A 12987-nucleotide genomic window follows, 5' to 3' on the forward strand; every position below is an offset into this window, starting at 1 on the left:
AATCTCAGCTCATGGGCAAAAATCAAAGGGGTGTGAGAGGGGAGGAAAAGAAGCAAGGAATCATAAGGAAGTTATAATCACTGACGCGCTACATGCACACAAAGCCAGAAACTGATGTATGCAAAGCAGGGCACAAATTTGTTGCACAAAGATGATTTTATCTAACATTTTAGTTTTTAAGAAATATTTACAGCAGTTGTTGAAAGTTACAGTCTGTAGTAGCTCTAATACACGCATCGCAATAAAGGCGCAGCGACTGATGAAAGTTTTTCAAAAGTTTCGTTATTGCAACAGAGAGGGATCTGTGAATGCGACACATGTATTACAGCTGAAGGCCACAAATTTCATTAATCGCTTTAAAAACTTTCATGTTGTGTAATGTAATATATATATATATATATATATTATATATATATATATATATATATATATATAAATTTGTGATTTTTTTAGCATCCATCAATTTCTCACTTTGCGTGCATGTAGCGCGTCAGCATTGTGTTTGTGACCATATGTTCCTTATTGATTCTTGCTTCTTATCCTCTCCTTAAACGCCTTTTAATAATTTGCTCAAGAATGTAAACTCACCCTGTATACTTTTATATCATATGTTTGTATGTACGTGTCTACTCGAGTTCGTACGCGTATATACGTGTCTACCTGAGTATATAAGTGTTCTTATATATACGAGTATAAGCGAGCATATACGTGTATAGTAGAATGTATAGCTGTATGGATAAAAAATACTTGCAGATACCCATATACGTATTTATTGGCGCATTTATGTGAATACGTCTATGTAAATGTCTGCACGAGTATATATGCGTATATATACGCATATACTCGTAAATTTAACCCCCGTTTACTGTAAAAACAATACATATTAAGTAAAATTTATATTTAAGTTGTATCTGCCTTATACCTAAAGGTTAAGTGACATTAGAAGAATAATATTCGTTAAGCCTAATATTATGACCACTTTACCCCCCATCTTACTTAAATTGTTCTAAAAAATTATCTAAAATAGATTCAGCTAACTGCTAATGAGTAAGAGTTCTTGAGACATGTAGGAAGCTTCCTGTACAGTCAAACTGTTCCTAATTCAAACAAACAAAATTTTCCAAGGATCTTAAAATAGGTGTTTAGATTTTAAAACTTTTCATATTCACACAAAATATTTTTTTTTACCGAATAAAATTTTGCCAGTTATAAACTTTTATATTTAAAATGTAGTTTCTAACTGCCTTACTCTAAAATAAAATTTTCACATTCATTCGAACATTTATTTCCAAGCTATAGCCATTTATTTGACGTATGACCACTTTACCCCATTGACCACTTTCCCCCACCAGACCCTAATATTTTAACATGATAAAATTTAAATCGCCTGCAATTGATAGTAATAGTAAAATTATTCAAATAGACAAGAATAAGGTAGAGCATTATTAAAGGGGTTTTTTTTTTCATTTGCATTATTCTGAATAAGTATACTGCGCATTCACATGAAATAGACTTAATTTATGTAATAGCTACGATTCATGAAAACAGTAATTTAAAATTGGACGAAAAAATTGCAAACATTGAACGTTCTTGGGAATTATGGTATTTGTTACATTTGGAAGATGTAAAATTAATCCTCTGAACAAAAAAGTTCATGTAACCTCAACTGATGAAAGTATTCAGTTAACTTCGATAAAAAGTATTTTAGAAATGAAAAAAAAAGCATTAATAGAATTTTTTTCTTCTATTCATTTACTCTTTACAATTAGCATTCATATGAATTAATGCCAGGTGAAAAATAACTTCGTACAATAGAATAAAAGTTATTAAACTAGTTTTTTTTGATAATCATATCTTTAAAAAGTGAAAAGGGTGCTGAAAAAATGTCAGTTAATTCAAAGTGAGCAACAAAAATTTTTAATTGGAAAAAAAATTCAAATTCGTTTACAACAAATTTTATGATGAACATATCAGTTAAAAATATGAGTTTCAGTTTTACATCAACTACAGACAAAAGCACTCAAATATTTTACTGTGAAAGACTCTCATATGTGAAACACATTTTCTATGTTAAAATTCCATATGCAAATAGTTTGTGATAATGATAAAGGTTAGAAATGACTACTTAACATCAGGAATTGTGTTTTTTATAATTTTTTTAAATCGAAAAATTCGGATTTTTTTTATTTAGATTTTTTGTTTTAGTCTTGAAACATTAGTATATATCAATTATCATTATTAATCTTTTAGTGCAAGTCCAGAGGCATAGTTCATAGTAAATTTTTATCATAAAATGTTTGTACATTGTGCATCGCAATCTAGAATTTCTTCTAAGTCCCTTCTCTCCCCCTTTTTTACGCAGTTTTCAAACAGAATTGTCTCTTTTTATAAAAAGAAAAATGTCACACATGATAATAGAAGTTTTACAATGACAAATAGAAATCCTTGTGTACAAATTTCGTTACTACTAGGTTTCAACTCTAGCTGGTCTGCCCCCCCCCCCCCCTTCCCCAGCTACTACCACCAATCATTCATTTATACTTCTAGGAAACATTGGTGCTACTAAATTTCCTAGAATTATAATTTTTATACCTTTTTCAAGATATATTCTTAAAAGTTGACAATTTTGTATGCTTATTATCAGCTCAGAGTCGACTAAAGTTCTGAAATAAATCCAATTGGGGTGAATAAGGCAATTGTTAATTAATTAATGAATTAATACTTAAAATGATTGAATAAGTAAACGAATTGAACTATGTCACTTTGCCCAGCATGCACTTGACTAATTTAAGAAAACGTTTAAAAAAAAGTTCTTGACTGACAACAAAATATTAAAATATGAGCACCATTTTTTAATCCTAATTGTTATCATTGCTGTTTTACTATTTCACTGTGTTAAATAATCCAGCAACTAAATTAGGCAAATCCATAAACAGTACAAAAACTTCCATTAATTTTTCCTTTTTGCACAATTTCAAACAATCGCCAAATTTTGCTACTTATTTTGGAAACATTTCGAATGAAACTCTTTAGCGCCATTTTATGGTGACCAAAAGTATCTCAGCACCTGGCGATAATATCTTTGTAACGAAAATTAATATATCGTTTTTACAAAGTAAGGAAAGAAGGAGGGAGCATCATCGAAGATATCCCAAAACGATTCCCGCAAATTCGGTAAAATCGCACCAAGAGCCCACAATGATTGAAATTTCCCAAAATAACTAAAGCAAGTATAAGGGGATAACGAGCAACGTCAATAGCAATACAGAGAAGGTTTTAGACTCCAGGTTAAAAAAAAAAAAGTATCAACAGATTAATCTTTTTAAACATGAGAAGAATAATTTCATGTTTTGGAAATTTGTATATGCTTAAATATAGTGCTTTCGTTTCTAAATCAATACTATTTTGTTCTTTATACTTATTGCTATTTTACTTTTATGGGTAAGGAAGAAACTCCACTTTTAATCATGTCAAAAAAATGTGTTTTAAATTCTTTCACTTAAACCAGAAAAAAAAAGCAAGTAACGATTTTTTCTCATAATTATTACTGATCCAGGCAATGCCGGGTATTTTTGCTAGTGTGTTCATAATTTGGAACCGTACAACGCTTTCGATTTTGTTAATACTTATTATTATTAACTGCTTGACAATCTTACTTAATGTTAAGCAGTGTTCGTTGATTAAAATCAGCTTGATTTAAGTTATGATTAAAATCATGAATTAAAATAAGTAATTAAAAAAAAAAAAAAAAACCCGTTGATTTGAATCAAGAAATTGTTTTAACAAAATCATTGATTAAAATCAGTTGATTTTATTTTTATTAATTAAATTTGAATTTTTAGAATGTATTGCTCTAAATTTAACTGCACTGCATTATACAATCTTAACTTCACCTGGCTAAACTACATAGATTATTCTTGCAATATTGCTTTTATTCCAAAATTACAATTCGGAAAAAAGTATGTATAAAAAAAAATGCATTTTTTCTTATACACCATGACTTTAAATAAAGTAATTAAGTAAACTTATTAAGTAAAGTAATTGTTTAACACATTATTTTACTCTAAAAATATACATGATGATGGAAACCTTATCATTAAGCCAGGGGTGCCCACCAAAGGGGGGGGGGGGGAAGGGTCATGCCGCAGACTGATCCATTGAAAATTTTATGGGGGTTGTTTTTAGGAGTATTTTTCTCAATTTTGGGGAGCTCTTGATAAGGGCGGGGGGGGACACTTCGTGACTTTTAGGGGGGTGTGCTCTTTCCCTTTAGGATGAGGGGCACCCCTGATTAAGCAAAGCATTAAACGAAATCGCAACTTCTCTAAACGTTATAACCTATTTCTGAATCTTAAGAATTTATTGAATATTTAGAGAACTAATGCTAATTTTAAGAGTAAGCTAAAAGGTTCATCAATTCAGGCTGGTTTATAATCAAGTTTTAGCTATTGCCTTATTCACCCCAATTAAATCTATTTCAGAACTTTTGTCGACTCTAAGCTCATAAACATAAACTGTCAAATTTTAAGATTTTTTCTTCTAAAAAATATGAAACATATGATAATAGGAAATAAGGGTACCACTGTTTCCTAGAAGTATATAGTTAAAGGAATGGTGGTAGTAGCTGGGGGAAGGGGGGGGGGGGCAGAGCAGCTAGATTTGAAACCTAGTGGTTGATAGTCAAAATTTGTTCTGAAGGATGATTTCTAATTGTCATTGTAAAAGTTCTATCATCATGTGTGACAGTTTTCAGTTTAAAAAAAAGAGAAAATTATACTTGAAAACTGCTTGAAAAAAGGGGCAGAAGAGACTGGGGGAAAAATTTCAGATTACTATGCTCAATGTACATGTACAGACATTTTATGATAAAAATTTATTATGGACTATGCCTCTAGACTTGCACCAAAAAATCAAAATAAAAATTCTATGAAACTTTTTTGAAATTTTAAACGCTAAATTTATTTTGAATCATACATTATTTGTGTTAAAACTGGTCTACTTATACCTATTATTCAAATATAGCTGCCATGAAGCGAAAATAGCTAAAAAGTTGCTGTTTAATCTATTGTGTGGGAAATATATTGTTTTTAAATGTAAAGTAGGGTTGGATGGGTTAAGTGGGACCCCTTTTGAGAATAGTTCGTTTTTGAAACCTTATGCATAAGTCTTGAAGCAAAAAATTTTATACTTATTGTCTTATTTTATCTTATATATTATTAATAAACAAACGTTCTTCATTATTTTCTGAAATATTACTTTAAATATTCTTAACTATTATATTTTTAAAAAAATCGGATGGGGCTTCCACTTACCCCACAGTAAGCGCAGGGCCGGCTGTAGTAGTTCTGCCGCCCTAGGCGACATTGACTAGTGCCGCACCCCAGTCATCCCAATTGAGTAATAATAATCATAATATAAAATAATAATATGGATTTTGCATATCAAAGCTGTGGTACACACTTTAAGTTGTCTTTTTCATTAATAAAATAGTGCATCTTATATCACTGAAACGGATGTTAATATTTTCAAAAGACTTTTTTAAACCACGCAATTTGCCGCCTCTAAAACTAAATTGAATTTTTAGTTATATTCCGAACCGAACTATATATATATATATATATATATATATGCTTTGCATGTCCAAGCACTGATACACACTTCTTCACTTGACCGTTCTTGGCGTCTGGTTCCTTTTTCAGCTTGGACCAGGAGCCTCTGCAGCACCACCGCTCACCGTCCTCTGCAGGCGCGGCTGCTCCGGTCCTGAGCTATCCGCTTCTCTTGGTCAGAGGCGTCCATATCCTACACACACTCACACAAACACACACACACACGACTTCACACACATACACTCACACTCCCTACGTGCATACACACAAGTCTACACACACACACAACGATGCACACGTAACCGCCCGGGAGGAGGGGCAGGCTTGGGGGGACAGGAGCCATTTCTAGAAACAATAACCCCAATGAGTAAGGTCCTGTCGCAGTTCGTGATTGCGAAAAACATAATTTGAATTAAAAATTTCAGAATTCAAATTAGTTTTTTTTATTTTTTTGTATTTGATATAAAACTGAAACTCATATTTTAAACTGATATGTTCATCATTAAATTTGTTGTAAACGAATTCGAATTTTTTTTTCCAATTAAAAATTTTCGTTGCTCACTTTTAATTAACTGACATTTTTTCAGCACCCTTTTCACTTTTTAAAGATATGATTATCAAAAAATTAGTTTAATAACTTTTATTCTATTGTACATAGTTATTTTTCACCTAGCATTAATTAATAATGAATACTAAGTTCGGTGTATTTTTTTACCGAAGTTTATTGAGTACTTTCATCAGTTGAGGTTACATAATTTTTTTTTCAGAGACTTAAGTTTACATCCTCCAAATGTAACAAATACCAATTCCCAAGAACGTCCAATGTTTGTCGTCCAATTTTAAATTACTCTTTTTCTGACTCGTAGCTCTTCCATATCCTAAGTCTATTTCATGCAAATGCACAATGTATTTATTCAGAATAACCCAAATGAAAAACCGTTTGATAATACTACTTTATTCCTGTCCCTTTGAACAATTTTATTATTACTAACAATTATAGGCAATTTGAATTTTATCGTGCTTATATATTAATAATTTGAAAATTTATTTATTCACCCATTTACACCAAGTGTAACCAAAAATAATACATTCTTCTTCTCTTTTCTTAATAAGATTGCACTAAAGTAAATAATTATGTATGTAAATAAAAAAGTCAATTTTTCATTTTTTTCCATCATAAATGCTAAATGTAATCTTTTTAATTCTTCAAATATTTATATTTTGGCTAATTATAAAGAATAAATGAATACGGAACAAAAAAGAAGACAACTTTAAGGGCTTTGCAACCTTATTTTATAATTAATCTTTGATTGATACTCATACATCTGTTCACTAGATGGCAGCATGAACGATAAGAAAATCAAGTAGAAAAGCGAAGATATTGCACTATTTCACCCTGACGCTTTCAGAATCTTTCGGTCCCTAACCGAACGTCTCAAATCTATTCCTATTCCGATTCCGAGTCACAACTGACTACAACTGTATTTATGTCGAGGACTGCATACTAAGCGCCTTGCCTCCATTATTTTATATACCGATAGATGGCAGCACCATCACCGGATCGAGCAGTTAATGAGAATTTAGAACTAGTTTAGGAGCTAATAGTTACCTGGTACTAGCACCCCCAGAGGTATCGTTTCACTTGGAGGACATTGAGACCACGAGCCTATTTAGCGTCGCCCAGTCCCCTTTAATGACGACGGGGGGGGGGGGGGGGTCTTCGACCATCAAGGTTCGAACCCAGGACCCTCCGGCCCCGAATCCGACACTCTACCGATCGGGCTACCACGGCCCCAACTTTAATTTAATATAATTGCTTTCTGGAAGCGTGAAAGTTTCTTTTTGCTCCACCCCACTGACGATGATAATTTTTTTTAGGCACTCGTTATCAGGGAATGAAACCAAAACTAAAATGAAATAAACTCATTTTCAATTCAAAGGCTTGTGCGAAAATCACTGCTAACTTCATTCTCAGATCTCTAACAAGAAAAACGAAACAGTTTCAAAATTTCATTCCTCCATTTTCAATTATTTTTGCCACCAGGGAGCGCGGAAGTTTCTGTTCGTTGCTCCGCCCCCCTTGCTGACGCAAGCTCCTACCGAGTCTGGATTGACCGGTTCCCTTTCCGATGCTCGTCAAAGCTTCGGGAAGAATCATCCAGTAGCGAATTCCTGTCCACGTGTATTCGAAACCTGAGGGCATGTTTTGAGATAACCGGGCGCGTTCGATTTGCATGCCGTCTCAGGTGTCAAGATTGGAATTACGTTTCGCCAAGGTGAGTCAATATTAATCTGTGTTTCCATGGATTTTTCCTTCCCGCGAGGGTGTGGGCCGACGAATGGTCAGATCGTGGGGTGATGCGGAATTGCGTCAGTGGCCCGCACCTCAACAACGGCGCTAAAAGTCGTCTGCACTTGAACTCGGCAGAATTCGAATGCCCCTGCCCCGGTTATTGACGTAAAGGTTCACCGATTCGTTCTCCCGAAAATACAAAACGGTAAATAATGTTCTGCATTTTATTTAAATGCTTGCGAGATGTGAAAAATAAGCTGTCATCACTTGGCTGATTTTTGACGTTTTTAAATAGCCAACACAATTTTATAACCGCCAGAAAAATGTATGATTTTTAATATAAATGAATATTCATTAAGCAAAATAATGGTATATTGCTAAAATGATCGTTATATGCGTTAATGCAATAAATTATTCATAAACTCAATCGTCTTCGACAAGTAAAATAGTAAATTCAACTTCACTTAATGCTAAGTGAAAGTTAATTGTTTACGTATTGCAGACGATTAGCGGTACACGTATGAATAATTTTATTTCAACTTGTTTAACGCTAAAATTGTGTAAAATGCTTGAAAATAATGGTATATTGCTAAAAAAATCTCCTTCATATGTGTTGATGCAATAAATTATTAATACTCAATCGTCTGCGACAAGTAAATTCAACTTCACTCAGTGCGAAGTGAAAGTTAATTGTTTACTTATCGCAGACGATTAACGATACGCGTACGAATCATTTATTTCAACATGTTTAACGCTAAAATTTTGTAAAAATGCTTGAAAATAAAGATTATTAAAAGTCTAACATTGCAAATTGGAGTGTGAGCTTTGAGAACTTCCGACACAAATCCAGGTATCTCGTCTTCAATGTCATTCCAACTTAAAATTACTTTTCCTTGCCGAGGCGAAAGAATAGTTTTCCTGCATTTGCGGATGTTGCGACGCTTTTATATTAAGTTTCCTCGAAATTTTGATTGAAAAGAAGTTTTCCTCAAGCTTTTACGATTTAGCAACGTATTTATTACATCACTATGTTCTCTTTGGTGAGTATATTTTGCCATGTACGGCGATATCTGCCGAGTTTGTTGTTGTCAGGTTTGAAAATAACATGATATTTTGAAAAATATTTGATATCTTGATATATATATATGTATATCATTTCCAATCAACAAAGCTAAATTCTTGAAAAAGTAACTGCTCATATCTAACTGTTGATTCTTTTCCAAAATATTTATTACAGGCTAGAAATGAATGTTTCCTTCATTACTAATTTATGTCACATAAAAATTTGTATATTTTAAGTGGTATTTACATGTGAATGATGTATACAATTATTTGTGAAGTATATGATTGTTTTTTTTTGTTTAAACATTTAATTTGTTTTGCTAATGGCTTTTTGCTAAAACTGATTCAATGTATGTGTGGTGAGAATTTATATTTTGATATTGTCTCACACTTTAATCAAAGTATGAGACAATAAGTAGTACAAAAAATTAATTTTGTGTCGATTCAGACACAAAATTAATTTTTTTGAATAACATGTTATTAATAAATGTCGTCTAAAAATTGTTTAAGTGACAACATAACATGTTATTAATATACATTCATACATAACATGTTATGTATGAATGATATTTAGAATCATTTGTGAAATGATGTGATAATTTAGTGTTTTAAAATCATAACTTTGTCGCTATAAAACTGCTTGTGTATGCAATTTACATATGTTGAAGGTTTTATAAATATTAAATAAAAAACATTGCATTATATATTCAAATTCTTAAAAAAGTAACTGCTCACATCAAACTGTTGATTCTTTTCAAAAATATTTATTACTGGCTAGAAATGAATGTTTCCTTCATTACTAATTTATATTGTATATATTTTAAGTGGTATTTACATGTGAATGTGAATGAAGTTTACAATTATTTGTAAAGCATGATTTTTTGTTTATAAAACATAAACATATAATTTGTTTTGCTAATGGCTTTTTGGACTATTAGATACAGTTACTAAAACTGATTCAATATACAGTCAAACCTCTATATATCGAAGTAGCAAATTGCAGGAAAAAAATTCAATATATGGAAATTTCGATACATAGAAACAATCTTATTTTATCATAAAAATCTCCTAAAACATTAAAATAAAAGCTAATTTTCGTGTTATGAAACCCAATTTTCTAATTTTATATGAGCATCGGATTAAATAAAAGTTGATAATTGAGAAATTAACAAAAATTACATTTTTGTGCCTTCGTACATCTTCATTCTTCGGCAATTCAACTTGATCAGCAACATTAGGGTTGTTTCGTTTTGAGAATGTAATCGAGAGAAAATTAAAAAATCAATCTACTTAACTAGAATGATTTTTACTGAAGCTAAGAAGACTGGGAATGATAATCAACAGACAAAAGGCAGAACTTGAAACCCATTTTACAGTGTAACTGGTTACAACTAAGATTTGAAATGAACTCGAGGGAATTTAAGAACTCCAGAACGAAACTATCTACACAGCCCTCAACCCTAGATTCCTTATAACTTTCGCAGCAACCTTTAGTAAACGTAATTTTCTCCCCTAACCTTCATTTTTCATGAGACAAACAGCCTGAAGTTGAATCAAAATCTACAAATGTCTCAAATTTTTTTTCGATATGTAGAGATTTTTTGATATATAGAAACAATTTTTCTATGTAATGAACTATAGAAATTTGCTGGGATTTCGATAGATAGAAAATTTCGATATATGGAGGTTCGACTGTATTTACGTATTTTATTGAAACATAAACATTTAATTTGTGTTGCTAATGGCTTTTTTGACCATTAGATGCATTTACTAAAACAGATTCAATGAGGTGGATTCAGATGTGGTGAGATTTTATACTTTGATTTATATGTCTCAGACTTTAATCGACACAAACTTAATTTTTTTTGAATAACATACTTGCTCCTTTCACCGATAATCTATTTTCCTATCTAGTTATTATAATTATAGACTTGTTTCTTTTGTTATTGATATATTTCGTCTAAAAAAATTGTTTTGAGTGGTGTTTATGTATGAATGATATTTAGAATCATTTGTGTAATGATATGATAATTTAGTGTTTTAAAATCATAACTGTGTCGGTAATGTCTTTGTTGACTATTATTTACATGTGCTCTGATGGAAAACTGATTGTGTATGCAATATACATATGTTGAAGGTTTTATAAATATTAAATAAAAAAGCATTGCATTATGTATTCCAGGGGCAAAGACTTGGAAAAATTATTGAGGGGGCTGGGCCAGTCATCACTGGGGGTTTATGGGATTATGTAATCCCACGGAGGTTAACCCCCCCCCCCCAAATAAAGGTCGTTTTTTGTGCCTTGAAAATGCCAGTTTACATACTTTCTGGTGTGTATAATTTAAACAAACAAACAGTATGTGACATGGCGTTTTCAAAGTAAAACAATCCAAAAATTGGTACACAAATTTTTCTGGTTCAACTAGATCATGTCACTTGTCTTAGTAAGAGACATTTTTTTGTTCTATTTTATGGGGGGGGGGGGGGGTCATGCAGTGTCGTAGCTAGGCATGGAAAAGGTAGGGCACTTGACTTGCATTGAAGGGCACTCCCAGAAACTCAGACTTAAAAAATATTGGGGGGAGGGGGCATGCTGCAGGAAATTTTCTAAATCTGAGATAAAAAATAGTGAGTTTTAAAGTTTTTTTAAAGTATTTTAAAGTCATATAATCAACATTACAACCCCGAAAAGTCGACAAGCCTGACACATATTTTTTGGCTTTGAAAAAAGGAAAAAATAAATACGAACACACACAGTACTTTTATAAAAAGGTAATTTAATTTACGCATGCTTTTTAAGACCAGTTGTTTTTTCATTAGTGATATTGGCCAACATATTCAAGCGTAAATGCAGTCTCTCAATGTCTAGGTCATTTTTGAAAAACTCAGTTGGTTTTTCAAAATGTTCAAAATCAATGATCAATGGGAAAAAGGAAAAAATAAACCAGTATACGGTAGGCACAGTATATAGTAAGAAAAGCAAAATGTATCTTTAGTTGTACTGAACAGTCGATCCATCAATGATATTTGTACACAATACATGAGCAGTTTCCATTTTCATAAATATTTGCATTTTACCAAGACACTACTCTGAATTTTTACGGATTTCCTTTTCTTGACTTGTAATTGTGTGTATGGAAGATTCACTCATACCTAATTCTCGTGCTACCTTCAACGCATTTTTTAGTTGAGCTTCAGCTTTTCAAGAAGCTCAAGCTTTTCTTTAATTGTCAGAAACTTTCTCCTTTTATCTTCACAAACTTTAAATGAAACGGCGCTCTTAGGTGTTATTATCTTATACATATAAAATCTGAGTATCTATCTATCTATCTATCTATGTCCAAGCTTCTTCTCCCGAACAACAGTGAACTGACCATCGAACCAGGTATCGATGGATTCGTCATCTTTCCGTCTTCATGTTTGGCTATTCAACATCATCCTCCGATAATAATGAGCAGAGATATCAATTAAAAATTATTAATTATGACTCTTAGATTTCAAAATCAAATCCCTATTTTTCGAAGGCTTTCCTCCATTCAAATTATTATTCAGTGCTTCAACTCAACTTTCCGGATGAACGCTTTTATTAAAATTTACAGCGTGAAGAAAATCATTGAGATGAAAGATCTGTTGCCATTTCTTTTTCTCGAATATAAAGAAATAAAATTAGGCTTTTGTTTTAAGGCTTTTCCTGTAATCAGGGTGTTTAAGTTGTTTACTTTTCGATTATTTTGCCGTAATCTGCAAATTAATTACTTTTGACTAAAGGAAGCAACCTCATTGAGAAATTCAAGTCATAAATATTCAATTAAGACATCATATTTTGTGTTTTAACGGAAAATAATGACAAGCTTATAATTTTACTGCAATTTGTTTTCTGACCAGTAGGATTCTCAGTGCATTTATTACAGCCCCTGACACATTTGTCTAGAAACTAGTGTCAGTGTACTACAAAAGCATCAACTGGACTGCTCTTACATTTTTTAGGTAGCCCGTGCAACGCCGGGCACACAGCTAGTATTT

At 32.0% G+C, this 12987-nt stretch overlaps 1 protein-coding gene across 2 annotated transcripts in view; it reads left to right on the plus strand.

Moving 5' to 3' along the window:
- Window positions 1-7756: 7756 nt before the first annotated feature.
- The window catches only part of LOC129233123 (ATP-citrate synthase-like), an 85897-nt gene continuing 80666 nt past the window's right edge, over window positions 7757-12987 (plus strand). The window contains exon 1 of one of the 2 annotated variants that reach the window (XM_054867184.1): window positions 7757-7885. The gene's annotated coding sequence lies outside the window, so the exon portion shown is untranslated. Of the gene's footprint in view, window positions 7886-7951; window positions 8108-12987 lie in introns of those variants that run through there. The other variant, XM_054867183.1, reaches the window with a different exon arrangement.

The sequence above is a fragment of the Uloborus diversus genome, unplaced genomic scaffold (genome assembly GCF_026930045.1).
Source record: "Uloborus diversus isolate 005 unplaced genomic scaffold, Udiv.v.3.1 scaffold_18, whole genome shotgun sequence".
Lineage (NCBI taxonomy): Eukaryota > Metazoa > Arthropoda > Arachnida > Araneae > Uloboridae > Uloborus > Uloborus diversus.